The sequence below is a fragment of the Vigna umbellata genome, chromosome 3, assembly GCF_029865625.1.
Source record: "Vigna umbellata cultivar VRB3 chromosome 3, Vumbellata_1.0, whole genome shotgun sequence".
Lineage (NCBI taxonomy): Eukaryota > Viridiplantae > Streptophyta > Magnoliopsida > Fabales > Fabaceae > Vigna > Vigna umbellata.
This window is the reverse complement of record NC_142167.1, coordinates 34,241,778-34,255,259: the sequence shown is the minus strand read 5'-3', so window position 1 is coordinate 34,255,259 and position 13,482 is coordinate 34,241,778.

The following is a 13,482-nucleotide window of genomic DNA, read 5'->3' as shown; positions in this document are numbered from 1 at the left end:
ATTCTCCTTTAGAAATTTGTTGAAATTCGGGGAGTGCTAGAATAAAATAAAAATAATAACAGTATGCAGATTGAATTTGCTTCGAGAACCACCCCTTTACAATATCTTTCTGTCCGTGGTGTACTTTCCTCTTTTTCTTTGCTTGCAATAAGATTAAGAGCAAACTTAAATGTTTAAAAGGGTAGGGACACGACCAGATTTATTTTCTTCAAATGCGTTGTTATTTTGTTGTTTGCTGATTTCTAATATTTATTTCTGCAATATTATTTACCTAGTGCCACACTTATTGGGTAAATGTTTGTTGTTGTCTATATGATATTCATTCAAAGTTCAGATTGCTTGATTTTTTGTAACCTTGTTTTCATCCTAATCTTTACAGAGCAACTGGAGTTTGTTCGGTATGTTTTCAATTGAGCAGTGTTATTAATTCGAACTGCTCTCTCACTCATCTCACTGCATGACCCACAAAATACTTGAGCCAACACAAACTTTTAAATGGCTCAGATTCATCAAAATCTCACCATTTTGTTTTAATAACTTTAGTAGAAAATATCATTTTTTTTGGAAGCCAAGAATATAAAGCAAATAAAAACAAAATCCAGCTGCTTATGTCTCATCTTTGTCTCCCTTTTGTCTCTACCATAGATTGACTTGAGGATGGAATATGTCAGGCCAGAAGGACTTCGACTGGATGGTCGCAGACCCATGGAGGTACAACTATTATTTTTTTCTTGGGCTTTTTTTTTCCTCCTTTTTTCTTCACTTAATATTCATTCCAAAAAGGGTTCCTTTAGATCTTTCAAGAATACTCATGAAGCGTATGAAATGCGGAGTATTAATAAATAATAATATTCTACATGAATTCATACATAGTATATAATTAATATATATAAGATCTGCAGATAATTCTGCATATGGGTTATACATAGATGAGCCATGCCATGGGTAATGAAAATGTGTAAGGGCACATTTTGAACTGCAAAAAAGCATATAAACAGATTAGAAGCAGTCAATAACCTTAGTTCTGATAAACATTAAAACCTATCATGATGGACGAACGCCCGAGGAGAGGTCGATTGAAGCTGCGCGAATACAAACCGGACCTCCTCGAAGCTTCTCCGACGAAGAATACACAACGGAAAATGACAAAAACAGAGGGTTAAACTCGATAGAAACCCTAGAAATGGAAGGAAACCCAATATGAACCGATTAATCGGTTCAAAATGAAGATTGAACGGTGGAAAAGGTTTGGAACGAATCAAAAGTAATTTTAATCGGCTAAAATCAGAGAAAATGATGAAGGATGAAGAAACCTTAGACAAATGTGCAGATGATTTGGTGACAGTGGAAGAAAGATGAAGAAACTTGTGAATCTGATACTTACGGAGGAGAAGAGATGGATTTGTGATGAAGAATGGCTGGCGACGAGGAAACTCTTGAGTGGAAGAACTAGATGTGGTTCTGCGAGATGGAGAAAAAGCTCTCACGAAAGAGAGAATGTGGCTGTGCGTGTCTGATGTGTGAGAAGAAAAGCAAATGATGTGGAATGAGGGAGCGGACGCGTGGCTGAAGAAGGAATTGAAAAACACTGACGCATGCGAGGTGGCAGCGAAGGAGAGGTGGCGTGGAGGAATGAGTAGCACCGTGGAATTTTGGAGAAATGGAAAAATGAGAGTGTGCTTGGAAGGTGGCTAGAGGGAGTCTTTGGACTCTCTAGCCTATGACTTTCAAGAGAAAATTATTCTGATTTCAGAAATATAATTCTCATTCAGCTCAAAAGTGACAATACAATAGAGGAGCTGAGTATTTATCTTGAATTAATGGTTTTCTTAAAGATAAGAATAACTCAAGATTTGAATTGTCATATTTTGAAAATGTTTTCATGACAATTGGTTTGAAAGAGAAGTCAAAAATTGAAAAGTAATCAATTATTGGAAAAGAAGTAAAGATTTGGAAACCTTCCCTTTTTTGTTCCAGTCTTTGAAAGAATAGGATTTGTCATCAGTAACAATTTCTCCTTTTCTTTCTTCTCTCTTTCTTGCCTTTCTTTCTTTTCTTCTTCTTTTCTCTCTTCTTCTCTTCTTAATTCCTCTCTTCTTCTCTCTTTTCTTTTCTCTATTTCTTCTCTTCTTAATTTCTCTCTTTTTCTCTCTTCTCTTTTCTCTATTTCTTCTCTCTCTCTCTTCTCTTCTTCTTTCCTTTCTTCCTTTTCTTTTCTCTCAATCTCTCTTTCTCTTTTCTTATCCTTGATCTCCTTAAGTCTTGCCCCAAATTCTAATTCTCTACGAAGAAACCCATGATTATTTAAACTCTCAAGAAATAATTTTCCATCATTAATGCAATCCCTAATTAGTTCTAGGTTTCTTTTAATGCTTGAAGGCACAAACTTTCTTCTCATGCAAGCTTTTAAATCACGCCAATCACGTATGGAGGACTTTCTACCTTTCCTAACATGATATTGTCTTTCATCCCACCACTCACTTGCATTTTCTTCTAACTTAGAGAGATATATACTAAGAACATAATATTCACTCTCTTCACAAAACCAAGGATTTATTTTATCAATTTCTTTTTCCCAAGCTAGGTATGTTAATGCACCTATATCTTTACCAAAGGATGGAAGATTCCTAGCTTGTTTAAACATTTCATCAACTTTATCTAACCTAGAAGACCTATATGAACCATAAGACATCTTTGTTTTTAAAAGTTTTCTTAATCTATAGGGTTCAAAACTTTCACTTAGACAAGTCCCAAGTAAGAGAGGTGAGCTAAAGAGCTGCTTAAGTACCAAATCTTGCCTTGCCAGAAATGTCTTAGGCTACTAACTAATTACCCCTTAAACTAAAATCACCTTTAGAAACAAAGTACACAACTCAAACAATTAATCACAAATAAAAGACTAGACTCTCGGACTCTAATGTGAAAAGGCTTAGAGTTTAATCCCTTTTAGCCTAATCAACCCTAAACGTGAACACAAAATCAAAGATACAAAAACACTAAAGAAACCAGCGGACTCTAATGACCCCTACGAGATACACAAATTAAGTCAATATTAAAGTCTACTCCTATGGTGAAGCTTGTAGCTTTGGCTAACAAGACACATTCACCTGTCTAGCTATGCTAAAAATAAAAGCAAATAAAGTTGCCAAGAGTTTGAAAGAGCACCAAGGACTCTTCCTAAACACTTGGACTTTATAAAAGGCCCTTTTACAAAACAAAAGCTAAAGCTAACAGTAGGCTAACACAAGCCTATTACAAACAAATTGAAGAAAATAATTACAAAAGAAAAACTATACTAGGCTGCTACGGTCCTGGTCCTGGTCCACTTCATTCATTTTGATGCCAAGTCCTTGTGCCAAAAAAAAATGTACACTCCTGTTGCTGGTTCGGCCAGCTTTGGCCCCTTTTCTAGCTTCTGGTTTATCCTATAATCACAAATCACAATTGGAATCAATGTGCCTTATCTACACACAGATATCAAAAGGATTAAATTCACACAATATAAAAGATTCTTCCCTTTTCTCCTAGTCTCGTACACTTGATGCAGCTATATAAATTTCTGTTGCTCTCAAATGACAAACTGCAATCAAAGATTCACAATCAATTCAGCAGAGTAACCATCAATGCTATCAATTTCCAGCTAAGACAGAAACAATTAAGTAATCCAGAGGCAACAAAATTAAACAACTCCCCTAATTAAATGGTTGGTCTATCTTGCTGTAAACTCTACTGATATTCTGCTACTGCTTAAAATTCTTGACTCCAAATGTTTATCAACTCTGCACACAACAACATCAAACCAGATTCCAATTCAGCAAATCACATCATCCAACAAATTGCAAGCTATAACACAAACAGTTAAACAAATAGAAGTAATATAGCTAAGCAACTTCCCTGATTAATGCTATTTCTAGTTGTTGGTTTTAGTGGACTTTGTTGTAGGTTCTTCCTTGTGCTCAACTAATCAGCAGATTCATTCTTCACTTTTTCCCTGCACTGATTCACTTCAGATCTGCTCACAGAAATTGCACCAACTCCAGCAAAAATACACAAGGACATAGATATTAAACCAGATGCAATGGGTGTAATTCAAAGCTGAACTAAACTGATTTAAACAACCATTCAATTCTAATTTAAATTCTGATCAATCCAATGGGTAAAAGAATTATGTGCTTAATTCAACCACAACGTCAGAATTGGAAAGTAAGTGCTTTAGTCACTTCTTCAAATGGAATGATGCTTTGGCAGTTAAAACAAGTTCATGCACAAGACTAATTACTCCAAGCAAATCAATTCATGCATAAATCAGTCCATGAACAACTAACTAGGTGGCATGCAAGGTATTCAATCAATCAATCTGAATAAAACTGAAATCTGCATGTGATTAATACCAGGAAAATATTTTCTATATGCATTTGGAAAAATTGATCTCAACAACGAAAGAATGATGGTGCTAATAAGTATTCAACAGATTTCAACAATTGTAAGCAAACCATGAAATCAGTAATCACATTCAGACATATAATATCTCAATGATTTCAGCAAGCAGTTTATAATCCAAAATGAATGCAATGTCAGTTTAAGCAAACCACAACTGATCCAATCTAATTGATCCAATTTCTTTTCCTGCACAATGAACAATCACAAAACAGTTAGACTAACAATGAATTCTCTATTTCAAAGTGCCAAGGAATTAGGCCAAATCAGCCTTACAAAACTCACAACACTCAGGCTTCTTTTTAAAAGCTTAAAGCACTCAAAATGTAAAGGTTTGGAAGGGAGATTCTCCCTTGGCAGTACACAGCTGGAGAGTATTCCAGACCACCACCACCTAAAATGCTACCAAGCACACAAACCTTCTTTCAATTTCCAGAAATCCAGAGTGAAAAAGCTTCTCAAGTAATAAAGAAATGGCTAGGCAAAGATCAAAGTAATGGACAGACAGGTAGAACAGAACAGGACAACCACTAAAGCAAAAGAATTTACAGCACAACAGAGAAACTGACTCAAGATCAGATTATGAAAGCAAACAAAGCTCAAATTAGAACAGCTGAACAGATTTTACATGTAATGTAGACAAAACTAAGACATTCAACAATGACAAGCAAGAAACAAAGCTTTTGATCACAGTAAGCACTCAAACAGGATCCTAAGATCAGTTCTAGAGTAGATTTCAAAAGCAATAAAAGATCAAGAACAAATTGCAGAATTTTTGTAAACAAATGTTCAAACTGATTCACTTTATTTCAGACTTGTAGTGCAGCATTTAACATTGTTAATTTCAGCCTTATGCACTGTTTTACAATGAAATCAGTAGAATCAACTCCAATTACAAGTGTTACTGCTAGGTTCAAATTCAAATCACAGATTTAGTGGTTGTTTTGTACAAGATTACAAGTACTGCTGATGTGATGCAGATTTTTGTGGACTTAATCATCAACCACTTACAAATTTTAAGCCAGAACAACTTTGACACAAAGGTGCAGTAACACAAGTCAAATCAAATTTAATTCTGCAGAAAAGAAATTAAAGCACTCAGACACAATGACTCTAGGATGTACTGATGTTAGAACTTAGTAATGATCTAATACTAAGTAGAACAAACACACACTCAAAACATTAACACAGACTTCAAAGAAAAACCAGTTCGGTGTAGCTGGCCAAATGAAAGACTGATGCTGCTGTAAGCATCTTGCACCCAAGCTCAATGCAACATTTCATAGCTTAATTGGTGTGCATTTGCTATCCACAAGCAGATTCAACTTTCAGCTCACAGAATTTCAAAAGTGCAATACAAATTACATGTAATGGTCAGCATCAAAAACTCAAGACAGCTTCAGATAAATGAAATGAAATTAAACTGCTGTTGAAGTCTGCATCAAGCTCATTCAATTGAATGTCACTGCTTATGATGATGAACAGATCTTACTCAAAGCAAAAAAAACTCAATTGAATCACAGTTAAACTCAGATTTAATTGACAATTAAAACAAAATAACATGACATAGACAAAACAGAAATGGATTTAGAAATTAAAATACTCAAACAAAGACTTGCACCGAAATAAAATGAAATAATACTCATATAATGACTCAAAGGCACAGAACAAGAAAGCTTAAACAAATAAGTAACACTCAACTTGAAAACCTAAACGCAGAAATTGAGATCCAAGAACGAACAAACATATTTGAATCTCATACAGAAAAAACAACACATACTGAAACTGAATCAAGGCAAAACACTTTGAGAATTCCATGACGAACAAAAGTTAAACACAAGACAGTAAAGAAATTAACTAAGAACGCGAAAATGGAAGAATAAACTCAGAATCAAGACAGAATCAAAACACAAAACTAGAACAAAGACAGAGACACGAATCAAACTGAAACAAGAATCGAAACAACTCAATAATGGAAGAAAACTCAGAACAGAGACGAACCGAGATACTTACCTCTGAAGCGTGTTCGAACCTGGCGACGAGGAAACTCTTGAGTGGAAGAACGAGATGTGGTTCTGCGAGATGGAGAAAAAGCTCTCACGAAAGAGAGAATGTGGCTGTGCGTGTCTGATGTGTGAGAAGAAAAGCAAATGATGTGGAACGAGGGAGCGGACGCGTGGCTGAAGAAGGAATTGAAAAACGCTGACGCATGCGAGGTGGCAGCGAAGGAGAGGTGGCGTGGAGGAATGAGTAGCACCGTGGAATTTTGGAGAAATGGAAAAATAGAGTGTGGTTGGAAGGTGGCTAGAGGAAGTCTTTGGACTCTCTAGCCTATGACTTTCAAGAGAGAATTATTCTGATTTCAGAAATATAATTCTCATTCAGCTCAAAAGTGACAATACAATAGAGGAGCTGGGTATTTATAGTAACCCATGCTCCTTAAGAGCTAAACTATAAAAAGTAAAAAAATACAAAAAGAGGACTACGTCAAGTACGATTCCATCATATCACTTAAAAGCTACAAATGTTGTAGTTTGCCAAATGATAAAAGTAAGAAAATGGAGGGTTCTAACCCTAAGGATGTCTAACCAACCTTTTTTAGTGAGATATATGAACTTGGTCCTATGACAAAATGAGCTAATTGAAAGCAGCATTTTAAGGTCTGGCCTATGGAATTCAGTCCTATTTAACAGCTGTGATTTGGACATGATTTTGGGATTCGACTATTTAAAATGAGGAGATGCACTTTAGAGGATAAGGTGAAGTTATTACTATTTATTAAAAATTTAGTATTTAAGAGTGTGATAAAATATATGTACATATATAAGAAACTATGAAGTTATTAAAATCTCAATGACTATTACTGCAGTTTATCCTCTAAAGTGTCATTCCTTCACTGCAGAGGATCTAAATCTATGATTTTATATTTCTTTCTCTATTGATCTTTTGCCTTTAACTTTTTCTCCTCTCTTTATGGTATATTGTAGATGCGACAAATTCGTGCAGAAATTGGTGTTGTATCCAAAGCAGATGGGTAAATGAATTTTAGCTTTTTAGAAAATTAAGTTGTGATATCATTTGAAGCATTTGACCATAAAGTTTTTTTATTTTGAAAACAGTTCTGCCATGTTTGAGATGGGTAATACAAAAGTTATTGCTGCCATCTATGGCCCTAGAGAGGTACTGTTTAATTATTTACCTTGCTAATGAAAATTTGTCTATGTAATTTAAGGATTGTTAACTATCCTTTTTCAGTGTTAGTTGGTTTAGACATTTAAAAAACTTTGATGTTGTAGTTGAGCTTTAGATGATTTGCTGTTTTTCTTTAGTAACTTCTCTGCATTTCAGGTGCAAAATAGAAGCCAAATAACCAACCATGCTCTGGTAGTTTTTTTTTTCTAAGTTATGTTGTCTGTATTTATATGAATTGTAACAAAAACTTAATTGTTGCTTATGTGCAATGTATGTCTATAGGTTCGGTGTGAGTACAGCATGGCTAATTTTAGCACTGGAGATCGCATGAGGAAATCAAAGGGTGACAGGTTTTGCTCATTTACTTGCTTTTGTTTAACTTCCTATTCTTTTTGACCTTTCACTTATTTTTTATATATTCGTAGTTTTATACTTATCAAAATGGTATTGGAGCATAGACTACTAGGATGATAGTGAATGTTGCATTAGTAGAATCTATCTTAAGAGTGCCTTGTAATTTGTAAATTGGACTTTTTGATCTTTTTACTGAGGTAAGAATTTAATAGCAATGGTGGTAATGCATGTTTAGACTTTTAGAGTATAAATTTTGATTATTAATTAGTAATATATATATTATTAATTAGTAATATATATATATATATATATATATATTGCATTTGTTCATGTGATACAGTATAATTTTTTTTTTAATCTTGCATTCATAATTTTCTATGTAACAACTATCTTGTTATATTGTAGTGTTTTTGGGGCTGGCTGCTCCATGCCTTTGATATAGCTGACTACAGGCTCAGCAATGGGTTATGTATCATAAAACAATGAAAAGCTTAACCCCATGCACCCTTTTACTGCCTTTTCTCATTTTTAATCTTTTTTGCAAGCTTTGACTTTTTGAGTAATCTTTGGCCAAAACTCACTGAATAGTTTTAAATGGCTTAACCATCAATGTTTGCAGATATAAATGTTATCCTGTTTTGCTTTTCCTTCATAGTTTTAATATGGTTCTCATTGTAAGGTTCTCTTACAGAAGGATAATAGGATCACTTCTTATTTTTTACTACGTGATTTGAAGTTCTCATTCTACAGGAGATCAACTGAAATTTCCCTGGTTATTCGGCAAACCATGGAAGCATCTATATTGACACATCTATTGCCTCGATCTCAGGTTTTATCCCCATCTCTTTGAAAGCACGTCTTAATTTTCGAGGACGAAAATTTTTGTAGTTGGGGGGAATGTCAGGCCTCAGAAAAAAAAAAAAAAAAAAACGTGGCAGTCTGAGAGCGCGCCACCTCAGCGACACACGTGGAGACAGCACCGTCTGTCGGATGCCAGGGTGTGAACGTGCGTCCGATGGTAGTGGAAAACACGTGGCAACCTCAGAGTGGACGACCGTCCAGCATGGCCGACAGGAGCGTGGTGGAGTGCCCTGGCAGCATGGGAATGTGTCTGCCAAAGTGGGAACGTGCGCTGGCTGCCAGACTGGACGTGCGCTGGAAAGGGGGTGGGAACAAATCTGAGATCTGAATTTATTCCCCACTCCCACTGCACGCCCCTTCTTTCCTTCATTTCTGAGAAATTCTTTCTCTCCTCCTTCTCTCTAAACTCTCTGCACCCTCTCTCTAAGACACACCACCGTTTCATCCCCTCCAATTCTGTATTCCAGCACCGTAGAAGGACGCTCGGCGTCAAGGACTTCCAGAGAAGAACGTTCGGTTAGTGAAGCTGTGTGGATAACAAGCGTTGGCGGTAGGAGAAATTGTAGTGGAGAATTGTAATTTGCGCATCTGTGGACGTTCGTTCATTTTCCAAGTAAGGGAAGCTTATTTGATTTATTTCATGTGGTGTGCCTTGTATGAACGTTCGTTAATTTACTGCATGAAATTAATGCATGATGTATGATACGTATGAAATGTTTGAACGATCGTTATTTGCTGGATGAGTATAATGCATGATGTTAATGTGCTTGAGATGCATGAACGTTCGCTAATTTGGTGAAATGAAATATATGAATTTACATGATATGAGTCGTATTAACTGTGAAAGTTAATGATGATATGAACTGGAATGAGAATGGATTGTAAGAGAATTTCCCATAAATATGTACGTTCCTACTGCACGGTCATTGACCGTTCGGTTTTCCAGTAAGTAACAGTGAAATGTTGATTCTCTCATTTAAATAGTAATCTAGTGGAGGACGAGCGTCCTCGTGTCAAAATACTCTGATTGAGCGTTCGTCCTTTAGGGTGCTCGGTTTTTATGATGAGCGCTCGTCCTAATTGGTGTTCGGTCTGATACCGAACGCTCGCTCAAAATGGCGCTCGGTTTTGAACTGAGCGTTCGTCCAAAAGTGCTCCGAATTGAGCGTTCGTCCAAAATGGCGCTCGGTTTTGAACTGAGCGTTCGTCCAAAAGTGCTCCGAATTGAGCGTTCGTCCAAAATGGTGCTCGGTCTAACACTGAGCGTTCGTCCAGCGCTCGGTTTTGAATTGAGCGTTCGTCCTAATGGTCTCGGTTTTGAATTGAGCGTTCGTCCTAATGGTCTCGGTTTTGATTGAGCGTTCGTCCTAAAGGGTGTTCGGTTTATATTGAACGCTCGTCCTAATGGTGCTCGGTTTTGAAAGGAGCGTTCGTCCTAAAAATGGGGCTCGGTCTTACACTGAGTGCTCGCTCAAAATGGTGTTCGGTTTTATTGAAAAAGCGTACGTCCAATTTCAGATTATCCACCGTTTGGTTATTTATTTAAAATTCACGAGCGTCAGTTCATTTAAGTATTCTCAAGGTAAATAACGTTCGTCCAAATAGCCATTCGCGTTCGTCCAAACGAACAGTGTATTTTTCAGCCATTCGTGTTCGTCCAATAAACAGTATAATATGTATCCCAGTACGTCATTGAAATTCAGCCGTTCGTACTCTGATTCGAACGAGCGTCTTTTGGGTCTCGCTCACAGCGTTCGTCCTCGGTTTTATTGGGGATAGAACGTTCCGTTTTTTTTTTGGTTTCATTATGAATGATGAAAATGATTATGGAATGATGAATAGTGAATGATGTACAGTATATGAAATGAAATGAAAGTATGAATATTGAACGAGCGTTCCGGGGAGGAATGACTCATGGATGATTATAAGAATTTTGTAAAGTATGACTGTGGATAGTTAATGCTGGCTGTTCGATCCTGATATTCCGTGACTACTCGTCCTCACATAGAGGGGTATGTCATGCGTGGGAATGGCAGGAGTTCCCCGTCACATAACAGTAATTTGGGCGGAACCGTTACATAACAGTAATTTGGACGGAACGGACTAACCTCGGGTGGCAGCTGATGAGAATGCCAGTTACCACACCACCCGGGTGCGTGAACGCCTGTAACTACGCAGAATTCATACAGTCCGGACAGTCAGTCGTGTATTGAGTTTTATGTTGAGCGTGCGTTGAAATAAGGACGTATGTTGAATTGTTTACTTGAATTGATGTGTTGATGCATGAATTAAATTACATAAGCTTACCCTTGCGTTTTCCTTGTGTTGTCTCGTTTTGTACGTCCGTCCTGTCATTGCAATGATCATCCGTGTGGATGTGAGCAGAGGGAGACGAGCGTTTGGAGGATGTTCTGAACGAAGAGAATCTGGTTGAAGTTGAAGTGAAGACCGAGCAGTAAGAGGTTCGGCTAGTAGTGTAGCAGTGTGCTATAATGGTTGTTCGATCACTTAGCTGTTTGCTTTTGGTTTGTACGACCGTTCGGTAATTTCCGTGTAAACCGTTCGGTCAAGTTTTAATTGTACGTTCCGCTGAAATTTGTAACTCTTGTGAGGACGTGCGGCTTTGCGCGTTCGTTCGTTATTGATGTAAGACTGTACTCAAGGACGTTTGTCCTTGAGCTTTCGTTCGTTCGATTTTATTTTTAGTAATAAAACTGTACTGTTTTATTATTAACTGTCATTTTCTAATTATATGGTTTATGACTTATTTTTGGGATGTCACAACCTCCAACCGAATAAACGTGCTCAATCACGAAGTCATACATATTCTCAATAATATGTATAACTAATCCAATATTGGATCAAGGAAATAACCCACAATTCTCAATAATTGCTTCAAAATACTCCCACGGATTCATGCATTGCCGAACGTTATTTCCAACTCCGATACTATCTGAACGAACGTTCAGAAGTTGGCCGACCACTATTTGATCGAGCACTGTTAGGACGAACGTCCAATTTTGACTCCCCAAAATTGGACGAACGCGCATTCTGCAGAAATTCTGCAGAATCGCACCAGAGTCCAGAAAGCCCAGAAAACCTCCATTTTCATTCCCAGATTTTACCCAGTTTTGCATCAAACACTAATAACTCAAAAATCAAGGAAATAAATCAAGCTCCCCCTTACCTCTTGAAGACTTCCTTGTAAGTTTTGGGATCAATCTCCTCCTAGACGTGCAGATCAAGATCTCCTAGCAACTTCAACAGCTCTCCACTTCCTCTCCCAGATCTTGGTGCAAGAACTCCACCCTCACAAGATGCTCAACCCAGATCCTCCTCTCAGTTCTTCTAAAATTGGTACTGCTTCCCTTGGGTGCTCTTGGACGGTTGAAAAAGGGAAGAAAGGATTTCCTTCCTCTGGGTTGTTCTCCCGTTGTGGCAAGCATACACCAAAGCACTAAGTTTTGGAATAAAGGAGAGGACTTCCGAAAGCATCCAGCAGCAGCGTGAAGAAAGCTTCACGGCCTTTACAAGAAATTATAGTTTGGAAGCAAAGAAGAGAAGTCCAACACACCAGCAGCTGCAACCGTGAATGAAGAAGAAGTACATGGCCATGGCATCCGAGAGTAGATGCCCCTACTGAGACCATTCCCCCCTCATTCTCCCATTCCTATCATTGCACTCCAATAATGCACTCCCAATAGTCAAAGAGGTGGGTGACCACCATGCCCCCACCATGTCCCCCACCATCCAAAATTTACGGGTCTTACAAAATTCATACAAGATAATTATAAACAATTAACAATAATAAAATATTACTGTAAATGGTCATATAAGAATACAATATTTGACAATCATAAAAATAATCCTAATATAAAAATTCATGGGGAAACAAGAAGTTGAATCTGGCAGAGCCGGTTAGACAACTTCTAATCCATCCAAAAATACAATATAATTAAATAACAAGAACAATAACATGTATGGGGAAATAAGAAGTTGAATCTGGCAGAGCCGGTTAGACAACTTCTAATCCTTCCAAAAATGCAATAAAATAAATAAGTAAAGCAATAAATAGTTTGGGGAAACAAGAAGTTGAATCTGGCAGAGCCGGTTAGACAACTTCTAATCCTTCCAAAATGCAATAAAATAAATAAGTAAAGAAATAAAACGTTTGGGGAAACAAGAAGTTGAATCTGGCAGAGCCGGTTAGACAACTTCTAATCCTTCCAAAATACGATAAAAATAAACAAGGAAAGCAATAAAATGTTTGGGGAAACAAGAAATTGAATCTGGCAGAGCCGGTTAGACAATTTCTAATCCTTCCAAAATACAAAAATAAACAACTAATAACATACAAATGGCATAACATAATCAATATCACGTTTTACAACTATCACACTTGGATATCAACACAAAAGCATACTCTCATTTAAATTCAAAATCATACAGAAACAAAATACTCCATATTCAAGATTTAAGATCAGACAAAAGCAAAATATAGCATATTCAAGACTCAAGATAATACAAAAGGAGATACTCAAGGTTAGCTCCCCTTACCTCTATTCCAGACTTACACTACAAGAATGATTGAGATTACCGACGGTCATAAGTCGTCGGTAATGTATAAAATCCGTCGGT